Genomic DNA, 14,561 nt, shown 5'->3' on the forward strand with positions numbered 1-14,561 from the left:
AAGAGGTAGAGTCTCACTAGTCCCCTGCAAGTGAGTGAGAGTTGCACCAGTCCCCTGCAAGAGCAGGAGACTACACGCCGCTCCCACCTCCATCGCCAGACTACACTCTGCTTCCACCTCCGTCGCCATGAGCAGAGCAGCAGGAGCTGCCTCTGCCTCCACCTCCTTCATCGCCTGGAGCAGAGTAGCAGGAACTGCCTTTCCCTCTGCCACCTCCAAGAGCAGAGCAGCAGGAGCTGCTGCTGACTCCACCTCAAGGAGCAGAGCTGCCTCTGCTTTCACCACCTCCACCGCAAGAAGCAGAGCAGCAGGAGCTGTCTGTGCCTCCACCTCCTTTACTGCCTGCAGCAGAGCAGCAGGAGATGCTTCTGACTCCACCACTTGAACCACTTCCAACAGGAGGAGAGCAGCAGGAGCTGCCTCTGCCTCCGCCACCTCCAGGAGCAGAGCTGCCTCTGCCTCCACCTCCTTCACCGCCTGGAGCAGAGTAGCAGGAGCTGCTTCTGCCTCCACCACCTCATTCACTTCCCTCCCACTCCCACCTCCGTCGCAAGGAGACTACACGCTCCTCTCACTCCGTCGCTAGAAGCAGAGAAGAAGGAGCGGCCTCTGCTTTCACCACCTCCACCGCAAGAAGCAGAGGAGCAGGAGCTGTCTCTGTCTCCACCTCCTTTACTGCCTGGAGGAGAGCAGCAGGAGCTGCCTCTGCCTCCGCTATCTCCAGGAGCAGAGCTGCCGCTGCCTCCACCTCCTTCACCGCCTGGAGCAGAGTAGCAAGAGCTGCTTCTGCCTCCACCACCGCAACCACTTCCATCCCACTCCCACATCCGTCGCCAGGAGACTACACGCTCCTCCCACCTCCGTCGCTAGGAGCAGAGCAGCAGGAGCGGCCTTTGCTTTCACCACCTCCACCGCAAGAAGCAGAGCAGCAGGACCTGTCTCTGCCTCCACCTCCTTTAATGCCTGGAGCCGAGCAGCAGGAACTGCCTCTGCCTCCGCCACCTCCAAGAGAGCAGCCTCTGACTCCACCGCAAGGAGCAGAGCAGCAGGAGCTGCCTCTGTCTCCACCACCTCAACCACTTCCACCATGAGCAGTAGGAGCTGCCTCTGCCTCCACCACTTCCAGTAGCAGAGCAGCAGGAACTAGAACCCCACTGAAAAGTTAAATGTCTCTGTAACTTCAAAACCGCAAAAGAGCTTAGGCTGCACTGAATAGTTTTGGTATCACTTCCCCCACTGTCACCATCACGAGGAGAGGAGCCAGAGTTGCCTCTACCTCCACCATCACCCCCAGCAGAGGAAGAATGCCTGCTGTCCCCATCACAACCAGCAGAGGAAGAATGGCTGCTGTCACCATCACAACCAGCAGAGGAAGAATGCCTGCTGGTTTCCCCATCACAACCAGCAGAGGAAAAATGCCTGCTGGTTTCTCCTTCCGAGACAGAGAGAGAACCGCACCAGTCCCCTGCAAATGAGGTAGAGCCGCACCTGTCCCCTGCAAGAGAGGGAGAGTCACACCAGTCCCCTGCAAGTGAGGGAGAGTTGCACCAGTCCCCTGCAAGAGCAGGAGACTACATGCCGCTCCCACCTCCGTCGCTAGGAGACTACACTCTGCTTCCACCTCCGTCGCCAGGAGAATACATGCTGCTCCCACCTCCGTCGCCAGGAGCAGAGCAGCAAGAGCTGCCTCTATCTCCGCCACCTCCACCGGTAGAGCAGAGCAGCAGGAGCGGCCTCTGCCTCCACCTCCTTCACTGCCTGGAGCAGAGTAGCAGGAACTGCCTCTCCCTCTGCCACCTCCAAGAGCAGAGCAGCCTCTGACTCCACCGGAAGGAGCAGAGCAGCAGGAGCTGTCTCTGCCTCCGCCACCTCAACCATTTCCACCAGAAGCAGAGCAGTGGGAGCTGCCTCTGCCTCCATCACCTCAACCACGTCCACCAGGAGAAGAGCAGCAGGAGCTGCCTATGCCTTCGCCACCTCCAGGAGCAGAGCAGCAGGAACTAAACCCCACTGAAAAGCTAAATGCCTCCTTAACTTCGAAACCGGAAAAGATCTTAGGCTGCACTGAATAGTTTTGGTATCACTTACCCCACCGTCACAATCACGAGGAGAGGAGCCGGAGCTGCCTCTGCCTTCACCATCACCACCAGCAGAGGAAAAATGCTTGCTGGTTTCCCCTTCCGAGAGAAAAGGGAGAAGCGCACCAGTCCCCTGCAAATGAGGTAGAGCCGCACCAGTCCTCTGCAAAAGAGGTAGAGTCTCACCAGTCCCCTGCAAGTGAGTGCCTCCACCTCCTTTACTGCCTGGAGCCGAGCAGCAGGAACTGTCTCTGCCTCCGCCACCTCCAAGAGCAGAGCAGCCTCTGACTCCACCGCAAGGAGCAGAGCAGCAGGAGTTGCCTCTGCCTCCACCACTTCCACCAGGAGCAGTAGGAGCTGCCTCTGCCTCCACCACCTCCAGTAGCAGAGCAGCAAGAACTAAAACCACATTGAAAAGCTAAATGCCTCCGTAACTTCGAAACCGCAAAAGAGCTTAGGCTGCACTGAATAGTTTTGGTATCACTTACCCCACCGTCACTATCACGAGGAGAGGAGCCGGAGCTGCCTCTTCCTTCACCATCACCACCAGCAGAGTAAGAATGCCTGCTGGTTTCCCCATCACAACCAGCAGAGGAAAAATGCTTGCTGGTTTCCCCTTCCGAGAGAAATGGGAGAACCGCACCAGTCCCCTGCAAATGAGGTCGAGCCGCACCAGTCCTCTGCAAAAGAGGTAGAGTCTCACTAGTCCCCTGCAAGTGAGTGAGAGTTGCACCAGTCCCCTGCAAGAGCAGGAGACTACACGCCGCTACCACCTCCATCGCCAGGAGACTACACTCTGCTTCCACCTCCGTCGCCAGGAGCAGAGCAGCAGGAGCTGCCTCTGCCTCCACCTCCTTCATCGCCTGGAGCGGAGTAGCAGGAACTGCCTCTCCCTCTGCCACCTCCAAGAGCAGAGCAGCAGGAGCTGCTGCTGACTCCACCTCAAGGAGCAGAGCTGCCTCTGCTTTCACCACCTCCACCGCAAGAAGCAGAGCAGCAGGAGCTGTCTGTGCCTCCACCTCCTTTACTGCCTGCAGCAGAGCAGCAGGAGATGCTTCTGACTCCACCACTTGAACCACTTCCAACAGGAGGAGAGCAGCAGGAGCTGCCTCTGCCTCCGCCACCTCCAGGAGCAGAGCTGCCTCTGCCTCCACCTCCTTCACCGCCTGGAGCAGAGTAGCAGGAGCTGCTTCTGCCTCCACCACCTCATTCACTTCCCTCCCACTCCCACCTCCGTCGCAAGGAGACTACACGCTCCTCCCACCTCCGTCGATAGGAGCAAAGCAGCAGGAGCGGCCTCTGCTTTCACCACCTCCACCGCAAGAAGCAGAGGAGCAGGAGCTGTCTCTGCCTCCACCTCCTTTACTGCCTGGAGCCGAGCAGCAGGAGCTGTCTCTGCCTCCACCTCCTTTACTGCCTGGAGCCGAGCAGCAGGAGATGCTTCTGACTCCACCACACTTCCACCAGGAGTAGGAGCTGCCTCTGCCTCAACCACCTCTAGCAGAGCAGCAGGAGCCTTCTCTGCCTCCATCTCCTTTACTGCCAGGAGCAGAGCAGCAGGAACTGCCTCTGCCTCCGCCACCTCCAAGAGCAGAGCAGCCTCTGACTCCACCCCAAGGAGCAGAGCAGCAGGAGCTGCCTCTGCCTCCACCACCTCAACCACTTCCACCAGGAGCAGTAGGAGCTGCCTCTGCCTCCACCACTTCCAGTAGCAGACAGCAAGAACTAAAACCACACTGAAAAGCTAAATGCCTCCGTAACTTCGAAACCGCAAAAGAGCTTGGCTGCACTGAATAGTTATGGTTTCACTTCCCCCACCGTCACCATCACGAGGAGAGGAGCCGGAGCTGCCTCTGCCTTCACCATCACCACCAGCAGAGGAAGAATGATTGCTGTCCGCATCACAACCAGCAGAGGAAGAATGGTTGCTGTCACCATCACAACCAGCAGAGGAAGAATGCCTGCTGGTTTCCCCATCACAACCAGCAGAGAAAAAATGCCTGCTGGTTTCTCCTTCCGAGACAGGGGGAGAACTGTACCAGTCCCCTGCAAGTGAGGGAGAGTTGCACCAGTCCCCTGCAAGAGCAGGAGACTACACTGCTTCCACCTCCGTCGCCAGGAGACTACACGCTGCTCCGACATCCGTCGCCAGGAGCAGAGCAGCAGGATCTGCCTCTGTCTCCACCAGCTCCACGGGTAGGAGCAGAGCAGCAGGAGCTGCTTCTGCCTCCACCACCTGAACCACTTCCAAAAGGAGGAGAGCAGCAGGAGCTGCCTCTGCCTCCGCCACCTCCAGGAGCAGAGCTGCCTCTGCCTCCACCTCCTTCACTGCCTGGAGCAGAGTAGCAGGAGCTGCTTCTGCCTCCACCACCTCAACCACTTCCCTCCCACTCCCACCTCCGTCGCAAGGAGACTACACGCTCCTCCCACCTCCGTCGATAGGAGCAAAGCAGCAGGAGCGGCCTCTGCTTTCACCACCTCCACCGGTAGGAGCAGAGCAGCAGGAGCGGCCTCTGCCTTCACCTCCTTCACCGCCTGGAGCAGAGCAGCAGGAACTGCCTCTGCCTCCGCCACCTCCAAGAGCAGAGCAGCCTCTGACTCCACCGGTAGGAGCAGAGCAGCAGGAGCTGCTTCTGCCTCCACCACCGCAACCACTTCCCTCCCACTCCCACATCCGTCGCCAGGAGACTACACGCTCCTCCCACCTCCGTCGCTAGGAGCAGAGCAGCAGGAGCGGCCTCTGCTTTCACCACCTCCACCGCAAGAAGCAGAGCAGCAGGACCTGTCTCTGCCTCCACCTCCTTTACTGCCTGGAGCCGAGCAGCAGGAACTGCCTCTGCCTCCGCCTCCTCCAAGAGAGCAGCCTGACTCCACCGCAAGGAGCAGAGCAGCAGGAGCAGCCTCTGTCTCCACCACCTCAACCACTTCCACCAGGAGCAGTAGGAGCTGTCTCTGCCTCCACCACTTCCAGTAGCAGAGCAGCAAGAACTAAAACCACACTGAAAAGCTAAATGCCTCCGTAACTTCGAAACCGCAAAAGAGCTTAGGCTGCACTGAATAGTTTTGGTATCACTTACCCCACCGTCACTATCACGAGGAGAGGAGCCGGAGCTGCCTCTTCCTTCACCATCACCCCCAGCAGAGTAAGAATGCCTGCTGGTTTCCCCATCAAACCAGCAGAGGAAAAATGCTTGCTGCTTACCCCTTCCGAGAGAAATGGGAGAACCGCACCAGTCCCCTGCAAATGAGGTCGAGCCGCACCAGTCCTCTGCAAAAGAGGTAGAGTCTCACTAGTCCCCTGCAAGTGAGTGAGAGTTGCACCAGTCCCCTGCAAGAGCAGGAGACTACACGCCGCTCCCACCTCCATCGCCAGACTACACTCTGCTTCCACCTCCGTCGCCATGAGCAGAGCAGCAGGAGCTGCCTCTGCCTCCACCTCCTTCATCGCCTGGAGCAGAGTAGCAGGAACTGCCTTTCCCTCTGCCACCTCCAAGAGCAGAGCAGCAGGAGCTGCTGCTGACTCCACCTCAAGGAGCAGAGCTGCCTCTGCTTTCACCACCTCCACCGCAAGAAGCAGAGCAGCAGGAGCTGTCTCTGCCTCCACCTCCTTTACTGCCTGCAGCAGAGCAGCAGGAGATGCTTCTGACTCCACCACTTGAACCACTTCCAACAGGAGGAGAGCAGCAGGAGCTGCCTCTGCCTCCGCCACCTCCAGGAGCAGAGCTGCCTCTGCCTCCACCTCCTTCACCGCCTGGAGCAGAGTAGCAGGAGCTGCTTCTGCCTCCACCACCTCATTCACTTCCCTCCCACTCCCACCTCCGTCGCAAGGAGACTACACGCTCCTCTCACTCCGTCGCTAGAAGCAGAGCAGAAGGAGCGGCCTCTGCTTTCACCACCTCCACCGCAAGAAGCAGAGGAGCAGGAGCTGTCTCTGTCTCCACCTCCTTTACTGCCTGGAGGAGAGCAGCAGGAGCTGCCTCTGCCTCCGCTATCTCCAGGAGCAGAGCTGCCGCTGCCTCCACCTCCTTCACCGCCTGGAGCAGAGTAGCAGGAGCTGCTTCTGCCTCCACCACCGCAACCACTTCCATCCCACTCCCACATCCGTCGCCAGGAGACTACACGCTCCTCCCACCTCCGTCGCTAGGAGCAGAGCAGCAGGAGCGGCCTTTGCTTTCACCACCTCCACCGCAAGAAGCAGAGCAGCAGGACCTGTCTCTGCCTCCACCTCCTTTAATGCCTGGAGCCGAGCAGCAGGAACTGCCTCTGCCTCCGCCACCTCCAAGAGCAGAGCAGCCTCTGACTCCACCCCAAGGAGCAGAGCAGCAGGAGCTGCCTCTGCCTCCACCACCTCAACCACTTCCACCAGGAGCAGTAGGAGCTGCCTCTGCCTCCACCACTTCCAGTAGCAGACAGCAAGAACTAAAACCACACTGAAAAGCTAAATGCCTCCGTAACTTCGAAACCGCAAAAGAGCTTGGCTGCACTGAATAGTTATGGTTTCACTTCCCCCACCGTCACCATCACGAGGAGAGGAGCCGGAGCTGCCTCTGCCTTCACCATCACCACCAGCAGAGGAAGAATGATTGCTGTCCGCATCACAACCAGCAGAGGAAGAATGGTTGCTGTCACCATCACAACCAGCAGAGGAAGAATGCCTGCTGGTTTCCCCATCACAACCAGCAGAGAAAAAATGCCTGCTGGTTTCTCCTTCCGAGACAGGGGGAGAACTGTACCAGTCCCCTGCAAGTGAGGGAGAGTTGCACCAGTCCCCTGCAAGAGCAGGAGACTACACTGCTTCCACCTCCGTCGCCAGGAGACTACACGCTGCTCCGACATCCGTCGCCAGGAGCAGAGCAGCAGGATCTGCCTCTGTCTCCACCAGCTCCACGGGTAGGAGCAGAGCAGCAGGAGCTGCTTCTGCCTCCACCACCTGAACCACTTCCAAAAGGAGGAGAGCAGCAGGAGCTGCCTCTGCCTCCGCCACCTCCAGGAGCAGAGCTGCCTCTGCCTCCACCTCCTTCACTGCCTGGAGCAGAGTAGCAGGAGCTGCTTCTGCCTCCACCACCTCAACCACTTCCCTCCCACTCCCACCTCCGTCGCAAGGAGACTACACGCTCCTCCCACCTCCGTCGATAGGAGCAAAGCAGCAGGAGCGGCCTCTGCTTTCACCACCTCCACCGCAAGAAGCAGAGCAGCAGGAGCTGTCTCTACCTCCACCTCCTTTACTGCCTGGAGCCGAGCAGCAGGAACTGCCTCTGCCTCCGCCACCTCCAAGAGCAGAGCAGCCTCTGACTCCACCGCAAGGAGCAGAGCAGCAGGAGCTGCCTCTGCCTCCACCACCTCAACCACTTCCACAGGAGCAGAGGAGCTGCCTCTGCCTCCACCACCTCCAGTAGGAGAGCAGCAAGAACTAAAACCACACTGAAAAGCTAAATGCCTCCGTAACTTCGAAACCGCAAAAGAGCTTAGGCTGCACTGAATAGTTATGGTTTCACTTCCCCCACCGTCACCATCACGAGGAGAGGAGCCGGAGCTGCCTCTGCCTTCACCAACCACCAGCAGAGGAAGAATGATTGCTGTCTGCATCACAACCAGCAGAGGAAGAATGGTTGCTGTCACCATCACAACCAGCAGAGGAAGAATGCCTGCTGGTTTCTCCTTCCGAGACAGGGGGAGAACTGTACCAGTCCCCTGCAAATGAGGTAGAGCCGCACCAGTCCCCTGCAAGTGAGGGAGAGTTGCACCAGTCCCCTGCAAGAGCAGGAGACTTCACTCTGCTTCCACCTCCGTCGCCAGGAGACTACACGCTGCTCCGACATCCGTCGCCAGGAGCAGAGCAGCAGGAGCTGCCTCTGTCTCCGCCACCTCCACCGGTAGGAGCAGAGCAGCAGGAGCGGCCTCTGCCTCCACCTCCTTCACTGCCTGGAGCAGAGTAGCAGGAACTGCCTCTCCCTCTGCCACCTCCAAGAGCAGAGCAGAAGGAGCTGCTGCTGACTCCACCTCAAGGAGCAGAGCTGCCTCTGCTTTCACCACCTCCACCGCAAGAAGCAGAGCAGCAGGTGCTGTCTCTGCCTCCACCTCCATTACTGCCTGGAGCAGAGCAGCAGGAGATGCTTCTGACTCCACCACCTGAACCACTTCCACCAGGAGCAGAGCAGCAGGAGCTGCCACTGCCTCCAACACCTCAACCACTTCCACCAGGAGCAGAGCAGCAGGAACTGCCTCTGCCTCCGCCACCTCCAAGAGCAGAGCTGCCTCTGCCTCCACCTCCTTCACCGCCTGGAGCAGAGCAGCAGGAGCTGCTTCTGCCTCCACCACCTGAACCACTTCCAACAGGAGGAGAGCAGCAGGAGCTGCCTCTGCCTCCGCCACCTACAGGAGCAGAGCTGCCTCTGCCTCCACCTCCTTCACCGCCTGGAGTAGAGTAACAGGAGCTGCTTCTGCCTCCACCACCGCAACCACTTCCCTCCCACTCCTACCTCCATCGCCAGGAGACTACACGCTCCTCTCACCTCCGTCGCTAGGAGCAGAGCAGCAGGAGCGGCCTCTGCTTTCACCACCTCCACCGCAAGAAGCAGAGCAGCAGGAGCTGTCTCTGCCTCCACCTCCTTTACTGCCTGGAGCCGAGCAGCAGGAGATGCTTCTGACTCCACCACCTCAACCACTTCCACCAGGAGCAGTAGGAGCTGCCTCTGCCTCAACCACCTCCAGTAGCAGAGCAGCAGGAGCTGTCTCTGCCTCCACCTCCTTTACTGCCTGGAGCCGAGCGGCAGGAGCTGCCTCTGCCTCCGCCACCTCCAAGAGCAGAGCAGCCTCTGACTCCACCGCAAGGAGCAGAGCAGCAGGAACTAAAACCACACTGAAAAGCTAAATGCCTCCGTAACTTCGAAACCGCAGAAGAGCTTAGGCTGCACTGAATGTATTGGTATCACTTACCCCACCGTCACCATCACGAGGAGAGGAGCCGGAGCTGCCTCTGCCTCCACCATCACCACCAGCAGAGGAAGAATGCCTGCTGTCCCCATCACAACCAGCAGAGGAAGAATGGCTGCTGTCACCATCACAACCAGCAGAGGAAGAATGCCTGCTGGTTTCCCCATCACAACCAGCAGAGGAAAAATGCCTGCTGGTTTCTCCTTCCGAGACAGAGGGAGAACTGTACCAGTCCCCTGCAAATGAGGTAGAGCCGCACCAGTCCTCTGCAAAAGAGGAAGAGCCGCACCAGTCCCCTGCAAGAGAGGGAGAGTCACACCAGTCCCCTGCAAGTGAGGGAGAGTTGTACCAGTCCCCTGCATGAACTGGAGACTACACGCCGCTCCCACCTCCGTCGACAGGAGACTACACGCTGCTTCCACACCCGTCGCCATCACAACCAGCAGAGGAAAAATGCCTGCTGGTTTCCCCTTCTGAGACAGAGGGAGAACCGCACCAGTCCGCTGCAAATGAGGTACAGCCGCACCAGTCCTCTGTAAAAGAGGTAGAGCCGCACCAGTCCCCAGCAAGAGAGGGAGAGTCACACCAGTCCCTTGCAAGTGAGGGAGAGTTGCACCAGTCCCCTGCAAGAGCAGGAGAATACACGCCGCTCCCACCTCCGTCGCCAGGAGACTACATGCTGCTCCCACCTCCGTCGCCAGGAGCAGAGCAGCAGGAGCTGCCTCTGTCTCCGCCACCTCCACCGGTAGGAGCAGAGCAGCAGGAACTGCCTCTCCCTCTGCCTCCTCCTAGAGCAGAGCAGCAGGAGCGGCCACTGCTTTTACCACCTCCACCGCAAAGAAGCAGAGCAGCAGGAACTGCCTCTGCCTCCGCCACCTCCAAGAGCAGAGCAGCGTCTGACTCCACCGCAAGGAGCAGAGCAGCAGGAGATGCTTCTGACTCCACCACCTGAACCACTTCCACCAGGAGCAGAGCAGCAGGAGCTGCCTCTGCCTCCGCCACCTCCAGGAGCAGAACTGCCTCTGCCTCCACCTCCTTCACCGCCTGGAGCAGAGTAGCAGGAACTGCCTCTACCACCTCCAGAGCAGAGCAGCAGGAGATGCTTTTGACTCCACCACCTGAACCACTTCCACCAGGAGCAGAGCAGCAGTAGCTGCCTCTGCCTCCGCCACCTCCAGGAGCAGAGCTGCCTCTGCCTCCACCACCTTCACCGCCTGGAGCAGAGCAGCAGGGGATTCTTCTGCCTCCACCACCTGAACCACTTCCAACAGGAGGAGAGCAGCAGGAGCTGCCTCTGCCTCCGCCACCTCCAGGAGCAGAGCTGACTCTGCCTCCACCTCCTTCACCGCCTGGAGCAGAGTAGCAGGAGCTGCCTCTGCCTCCACCACCGCAACCACTTCCCTCCCACTCCCACCTCCGTCGCCAGGAGACTACAGTCTGCTTCCACCCCCGTCGCCAGGAGACTACACGCTCCTCCCACTTCAGTCGCTAGGAGCAGAGCAGGAGGAGCGGCCTCTGCTTTCACCACCTCCACCGCAAGAAGCAGAGCAGCAGGAGCTGTCTCTGCCTCCACCTCCTTTACTGCCTGGAGCCGAGCAGCAGGAACTGCCTCTGCCTCCGCCACCTCAGAGCAGAGCAGCCTCTGACTCCACCGCAAGGAGCAGAGCAGCAGGAGTTGCCTCTGCCTCCACCACGTCCACCAGGAGCAGTAGGAGCTACCTCTGCCTCCACCACCTCCAGTAGCAGAGCAGCAGGAACTAAACCACACTGAAACGATAAATGCCTCCTTATCACCATCACGAGGAGAGGAGCCGGAGCTGCCTCTGCCTCCACCATCAGGACCAGCAGAGGAAGAATGCCTGCTGTCCCCATCACAACCAGCAGAGGAAGAATGCCTGCTGTCCCCATCACAACCAGCAGAGGAAGAATGCCTGCTGGTTTCCCCATCACAACCAGCAGAGGAAAAATGCCTGCTGGTTTCTCCTTCCGAGACAGAGGGAGAACCGTACCAGTCCCCTGCAAATGAGGTAGAGCCGCACCAGTCCTCTGCAAAAGAGGTGGAGCCGCACTAGTCCCCAGCAATAGAGGAAGAGTCACACCAGTCCCCTGCAAGTGAGGGAGAAATGCACCTGTCCCCTGCAAGAGCAGGAGAATACACGCCGCTCCCACCTCCGTCGCCAGGAGACTACACTCTGCTTCCACCTCCGTCGCCAGGAGACTACACGCTGCTCCCACCTCCATTGCCAGGAGCAGAGCAGCTGGAGCTGCCTCTGTCTCCGCCACCTCCACCGGTAGGAGCAGAGCAGCAGGAGCGGCCTCTGCCTCCACCTCCTTCACTGCCTGGAGCAGAGTAGCAGGAACTGCCTCTCCCTCTGCCACCTCCAAGAGCAGAGCAGAAGGAGCTGCTGCTGACTCCACCTCAAGGAGCAGAGCTGCCTCTGCTTTCACCACCTCCACCGCAAGAAGCAGAGCAGCAGGTGCTGTCTCTGCCTCCACCTCCATTACTGCCTGGAGCAGAGCAGCAGGAGATGCTTCTGACTCCACCACCTGAACCACTTCCACCAGGAGCAGAGCAGCAGGAGCTGCCACTGCCTCCAACACCTCAACCACTTCCACCAGGAGCAGAGCAGCAGGAACTGCCTCTGCCTCCGCCACCTCCAAGAGCAGAGCTGCCTCTGCCTCCACCTCCTTCACCGCCTGGAGCAGAGCAGCAGGAGCTGCTTCTGCCTCCACCACCGCAACCACTTCCCTCCCACTCCTACCTCCGTCGCCAGGAGACTACACGCTCCTCTCACCTCCGTCGCTAGGAGCAGAGCAGCAGGAGCGGCCTCTGCTTTCACCACCTCCACCGCAAGAAGCAGAGCAGCAGGAGCTGTCTCTGCCTCCACCTCCTTTACTGCCTGGAGCCGAGCGGCAGGAGATGCTTCTGACTCCACCACCTCAACCACTTCCACCAGGAGCAGTAGGAGCTGCCTCTGCCTCAACCACCTCCAGTAGCAGAGCAGCAGGAGCTGTCTCTGCCTCCACCTCCTTTACTGCCTGGAGCCGAGCGGCAGGAGCTGCCTCTGCCTCCGCCACCTCCAAGAGCAGAGCAGCCTCTGACTCCACCGCAAGGAGCAGAGCAGCAGGAACTAAAACCACACTGAAAAGCTAAATGCCTCCGTAACTTCGAAACCGCAGAAGAGCTTAGGCTGCACTGAATGTATTGGTATCACTTACCCCACCGTCACCATCACGAGGAGAGGAGCCGGAGCTGCCTCTGCCTCCACCATCACCACCAGCAGAGGAAGAATGCCTGCTGTCCCCATCACAACCAGCAGAGGAAGAATGGCTGCTGTCACCATCACAACCAGCAGAGGAAGAATGCCTGCTGGTTTCCCCATCACAACCAGCAGAGGAAAAATGCCTGCTGGTTTCTCCTTCCGAGACAGAGGGAGAACTGTACCAGTCCCCTGCAAATGAGGTAGAGCCGCACCAGTCCTCTGCAAAAGAGGAAGAGCCGCACCAGTCCCCTGCAAGAGAGGGAGAGTCACACCAGTCCCCTGCATGAACTGGAGACTACACGCCGCTCCCACCTCCGTCGACAGGAGACTACACGCTGCTTCTACACCCGTCGCCATCACAACCAGCAGAGGAAAAATGCCTGCTGGTTTCCCCATCACAACCAGCAGAGGAAAAATGCCTGCTGGTTTCCCCTTCTGAGACAGAGGGAGAACCGCACCAGTCCGCTGCAAATGAGGTACAGCCGCACCAGTCCTCTGTAAAAGAGGTAGAGCCGCACCAGTCCCCAGCAAGAGAGGGAGAGTCACACCAGTCCCTTGCAAGTGAGGGAGAGTTGCACCAGTCCCCTGCAAGAGCAGGAGAATACACGCCGCTCCCACCTCCGTCGCCAGGAGACTACACTCTGCTTCCACCTCCGTCGCAAGGAGACTACATGCTGCTCCCACCTCCGTCGCCAGGAGCAGAGCAGCAGGAGCTGCCTCTGTCTCCGCCACCTCCACCGGTAGGAGCAGAGCAGCAGGAACTGCCTCTCCCTCTGCCTCCTCCTAGAGCAGAGCAGCAGGAGCGGCCACTGCTTTTACCACCTCCACCGCAAAGAAGCAGAGCAGCAGGAGCTGCCTCTGCCTCCGCCACCTCCAGGAGCAGAACTGCCTCTGCCTCCACCTCCTTCACCGCCTGGAGCAGAGTAGCAGGAACTGCCTCTACCACCTCCAGAGCAGAGCAGCAGGAGATGCTTTTGACTCCACCACCTGAACCACTTCCACCAGGAGCAGAGCAGCAGGAGCTGCCTCTGCCTCCGCCACCTCCAGGAGCAGAGCTGCCTCTGCCTCCACCACCTTCACCGCCTGGAGCAGAGCAGCAGGGGATTCTTCTGCCTCCACCACCTGAACCACTTCCAAAAGGAGGAGAGCAGCAGGAGCTGCCTCTGCCTCCGCCACCTCCAGGAGCAGAGCTGACTCTGCCTCCACCTCCTTCACCGCCTGGAGCAGAGTAGCAGGAGCTGCTTCTGCCTCCACCACCGCAACCACTTCCCTCCCACTCCCACCTCCGTCGCCAGGAGACTACAGTCTGCTTCCACCCCCGTCGCCAGGAGACTACACGCTCCTCCCACTTCAGTCGCTAGGAGCAGAGCAGGAGGAGCGGCCTCTGCTTTCACCACCTCCACCGCAAGAAGCAGAGCAGCAGGAGCTGTCTCTGCCTCCACCTCCTTTACTGCCTGGAGCCGAGCAGCAGGAACTGCCTCTGCCTCCGCCACCTCCAAGAGCAGAGCAGCCTCTGACTCCACCGCAAGGAGCAGAGCAGCAGGAGTTGCCTCTGCCTCCACCATCACGACCAGCAGAGGAAGAATGCCTGCTGTCCCCATCACAACCAGCAGAGGAAAAATGCCTGCTGGTTTCTCCTTCCGAGACAGAGGGAGAACCGTACCAGTCCCCTGCAAATGAGGTACAGCCGCACCAGTCCTCTGTAAAAGAGGTAGAGCCGCACCAGTCCCCAGCAAGAGAGGGAGAGTCACACCAGTCCCTTGCAAGTGAGGGAGAGTTGCACCAGTCCCCTGCAAGAGCAGGAGAATACACGCCGCTCCCACCTCCGTCGCCAGGAGACTACACTCTGCTTCCACCTCCGTCGCAAGGAGACTACATGCTGCTCCCACCTCCGTCGCCAGGAGCACAGCAGCAGGAGCTGCCTCTGTCTCCGCCACCTCCACCGGTAGGAGCAGAGCAGCAGGAACTGCCTCTGCCTCCGCCACCTCCAAGAGCAGAGCAGCGTCTGACTCCACCGCAAGGAGCAGAGCAGCAGGAGATGCTTCTGACTCCACCACCTGAACCACTTCCACCAGGAGCAGAGCAGCAGGAGCGGCCACTGCTTTTACCACCTCCACCGCAAAGAAGCAGAGCAGCAGGAACTGCCTCTGCCTCCGCCACCTCCAAGAGCAGAGCAGCGTCTGACTCCACCGCAAGGAGCAGAGCAGCAGGAGATGCTTCTGACTCCACCACCTGAACCACTTCCACCAGGAGCAGAGCAGCAGGAGCTGCCTCTGCCTCCGCCACC

Source organism: Acipenser ruthenus, chromosome 6 (genome assembly GCF_902713425.1).
Source record: "Acipenser ruthenus chromosome 6, fAciRut3.2 maternal haplotype, whole genome shotgun sequence".
NCBI classification, from domain to species: Eukaryota; Metazoa; Chordata; class Actinopteri; order Acipenseriformes; family Acipenseridae; genus Acipenser; species Acipenser ruthenus.